The sequence below is a fragment of the Nannobrachium achirus genome (genome assembly GCF_963921795.1).
Source record: "Nannobrachium achirus genome assembly, chromosome: 8".
Lineage (NCBI taxonomy): Eukaryota > Metazoa > Chordata > Actinopteri > Myctophiformes > Myctophidae > Nannobrachium > Nannobrachium achirus.
The window spans coordinates 52,416,595-52,420,975 of NC_137817.1; positions in this window are offsets into that span (position 1 = coordinate 52,416,595).

Below are 4,381 nucleotides of genomic sequence, written 5' to 3' on the forward strand. Positions count from 1 at the left end.
TCTCATTACCGCAACGCCTTTCATAAATTACATCCCAATTTTTTACATATTTCATTGAAACCTGAAATGTTTTCAAAATGATATGGCAATCCTGAAAGAACGTAACATATAGATTCTACACATGTATTTTGAAACAATTTTCCATTTTTCCATGTACTGTATTAAATTAACACCTGTTCTGGTAATGATACACATAGGTTTCGGAAATGAGGTAGATGATTTCAGTAAATTCAATTACCAATTCAATTGTCATATTCAATTGACAATGACAAATATTTCAGTTATCATTACCACAATATAGGTTCTCTCTACTGCAACAGGCATTAAAATGTTGCGGCGTGTGAGACCATGTGTTGTGGAGGATGATAAGAGTTAGTATTCTATGCTAACAATGGCATGTAACAGTATTACTCTTCTGTCATTGTCATTTTTGGAACTTAAATACCTTTAAATTGATGAAGAAATTATGAACAAAGCTTTTTACAAACATGGAATATTTCATGTTGTGGAAATGACAATCACTATTGTCGTGTGCAGGGTTTTAGAGATTAGTTTTCATTTTATAGTTTCACCTATCTATACAACAATCTGTTAGTCAAAGCAGTGGTTCTACAGGGACGTGCTGGGCCCCTGAAAAAGAGTTGGAGAGGCTCTCATTGCGCGCTGTAGAGAGAGATTTCTCTCCATAGCGCTGCTGCTACTCAAAGATTGAGGGATTTGCCATTTCAGATCATGACAAGTGACAAGCCACTGCCAGTAGGCCAATTGAGTTATATTTTGGGTGGAAACCTTGTATGTCCAAAACCGTTTGTTTTGTATTTATCATTTAAAAAAATATTTAAACTAGTGAAAACAGCCGATCTACAAGCACAACGCCTCGCACCGCGAGGCGTTGTGTGCTTGTAGATCGTCTGTTTTCACTACTTTTGTGCGACGGCCTTGTATGAAGCAGGGCTTTGCTTTGCGAAAAAATTTACACATTTGAAACTTGGAGATACGAGGTTTCTGCCCAACAGTGACGATTTACTTAGTTGGCCGCCCAAAAATGGAACGAAGGCCGACATTTTATTTTGAATTTTTTCCTAATGGACCGGCCGGGAATGAACCGGCCGTTCGGGAGTTGTCCCGCTTTTCCCAATGGCCAGCACGTCCCTGGTTCTCAACCAGTGGTCTTGGGACCACCAGTGGTCCTTGAGGGGGTTCCAGGTGGTCCCCAGCTAAATGATGGAGAGTTTGTAACCAAATGGATCCTTATAGAACTCTTGAGAGTGTAAAATGTAACCAAATGGACCCGTTTAATTTGACTCTCTCAAGAGTTCAATTATGGTTAAACATCTGCTTAACTTACATGAAGTCTACACAATTAGAGAATGAATTGTTATTTTGAGAAAGAATTGTTATTTTGGTCAATGTTTGCCTGTTGCCTCTCCTATGGTACAATATCAGTACGAAATTGTGAACACAATCAAACGATAACAAAATAATTTAAGTGTTGGATCTGAGAGGCTAAATCTCATCAAATGGTGGTTTGTGGCGCAAATGCTGAATAAATAATATACCTCGTTAAGAAAAGGGTTTTAAAACCACTTTGTTAGAGAGGTCCTGTACTGTGTGGTGGTTACACTGTACAAAGGTGAGATGTTCCTTTGTTGTCAGTGTGTGTTTTGTACAGTATATAAGTCATGACTAGTTGCTGTTTTAATGACCGTTTCCATGACAATGTCTATACCACAGTCTTATGCCTTTGGCTGATACAGCTGATCAGTGTTTTGGAAAACACTTTTAGGACGTATAAATTATGATGCGTGGGGCTTTCCCCTGAAAGTGGCTATAATGAATGAATGGTTGTAGCCAAGAAAACGTCTAACATGTGTATCACATGTACTGTAGATCACCGGGGGTGAATTAAGATGCACATGCGCTCAATTCGATTCAAAGGAGCTTTTCCGTTTCCGAAAGTTTAAGAAAATGGGGAAATATGCAGTTGGAGGGGGTAAATTATTGTGTTAAACAGAGCTACTGTATGTCACATTGTGTCGTAATATACACTAGTCCTGTGCCCGGGGGTGTGCACAGTATATGAGGGAATGAATGTAGGAGTCTCAGAAGTAATGTTGGAGAACCCAGACCGGTGCCCGTTGGGCAGAATAGTCACCATATTGTGCAATACCTGTTGTATCCGTCTGTCTGGCTGGAACTCTTTTATGCCCATATGGTGTTCCGTGTCCAGGACCAGGCCAGTTCTGTGATGTCATCACTGTAGTGATGTCAGTCAGTGATGTAATTTGGTGATGTCAGCATGCAGACAGATGGTCAGACGGTGGACGGACAGACAGACAGACATTCGTTAAATTAATAGTTATACATGTTATGATATAAAGCTTTTTTCAATCACATTGAGACAATTTGCAGCATTTTGTCTCAAAACTATTTAAATAGTATACAAAAGAAAAAAGCCTCAGATTTAGTTTACTCAAAGGTAGCACCATGTCTCTTCACCAAAAATAGCAGATCTACAAGCTCACAACACGTTTGTAGATCGGCTATTTTTGGTGAATGTTCCCCCCAGAATATGATCAGTCAGTGCCGATCAAAATAATCTGAATATATATTTGAATTATCTGCACACAAAAACGGTGGAGAAATATAAAAGAACAGAATTTGAGATGAAAGACAAACGTCAGGGGGTGGCAATTGTCATTTCCTGCAGGACCCCAAATGACTCCACTGCCGGAGGGCTGTTGGAGCCTTCCCTAAAACACCCTGGATAATGCACCACTTGTCTAAGACTCTTCTCCCTCCTGCAGGCTCCCAAACTGTGGAACAAACTCCCCCTTACAGTCAGAACTGCAGACCCACTCCTATGCAATGTAAAGACTCACCCTCAGGCTCCACCTCACCCGCCAGCACTCCTCATTCTTTCTATAGCCTTCTTGTCACTTAGTTTTTTTAGACACTATGATATTGTCGTTGTCGGTTGAAAACCTTGTATGTCCAAAACCGTTCGTTTTACGTTTATCATTTTTAAAATGATTTAAACTAGCCGATCTATCTAAAACAGCCGATCTACAAGCACACAACGCCTCGCGGTGCGAGGCGTTGTGTGCTTGTGGATCTGCTGTTTTCCCTACTATTGTGCGACGGTCTTGTACAATGAAGCAAGGCTTTACTTTACGAAAGAATGCACACATTTGAAACTTGGAAATACGAGGTTTCCACCCGACAACGACGATATACTGTATATCTTGGCTACCTGTGTATGTTCCTACAACATGTTACTATAACATTAGACATTTTAAATGGGAAAATGGATGGAACCTGTGTTTACAATGAGTCTCACGTAGAATGCTTGTTGACAAGGCTTATTTATAGGATAGGGGAGTTCTCAAATGAATTCAAATATCAAAATATTGATTCAAGCAAGTTAAAAACTGTTCCACAAAAAGTCCCAGGTAGGTTATTATGTTACACGCTGAGGAAGGCCCACAGGGCCGATACGTCCTGTATTTGTGCTGCCGCTGCTGCTGCTGGGGGAAAAAGCCTTCAATAAACAATGAAGAATTCGTCCTAAAGTGAGTGCTGGTGTCCTTGTCTTAAAAGTTCAGGTTATGAAAACCACCTCAACATTTTAAGCTCTGTGCCCAAAAATACATTGAATTAATCTATTAAAGGAGTAGTTCCACAGGCTTCTTTGGGTGTGTAATTGATACAAAATAAGCAATTTTCTGTGTTTTACTCTTTTCTTAAACTTTTCTAAAGTGAAAAATAAAAAGAGACAAATAACGCAGCTTAAGACAAAAGACAATAAAAAAGTAAAAAGACAAAATTACATAATGTATAGTCAAAATTAAACAAAACCAACATAAGACAACAAAGCGACAAAAAGTTTTTTTCATGTATGAAAGTTATTCTATATTTTGGAGGTGTTATTATTTTGAACATGTTTGAATTAAAAATATGTACTATATTCTGAAATGAGAATAATAAAGATGTGTAGGAAACATAAAGAAAAGATATTCCCAAAAAAATAAAAAAATAAAAACGGGTCCCGACCTTTGTTTGGGAAACAAGTGCCCTGGAGAAAACCTTTCCAATAAGAACACTCCAACATGTCCCAGCACAGCACTTTCATCTGGCAGGTAGATAATTATCCCCCTGGTGAATGTGTTCTGCTGGAACAGGTTGGAACTGTTCCTACTCTGCCTACAAGTACTATACACGCACAAGCCCTTAAAAACATAGTATTCAATCAGCAGAGCAGTGTCTTGGACTTGATTTTTTAGATTTATTTTTCCATCTTTTCCCGAAGCGTACCTTCAATCGCTTCTTAATCACTTAAAGTCCTTGACACTTAATTGAACGGAGAACCAAAGGGCTCTAT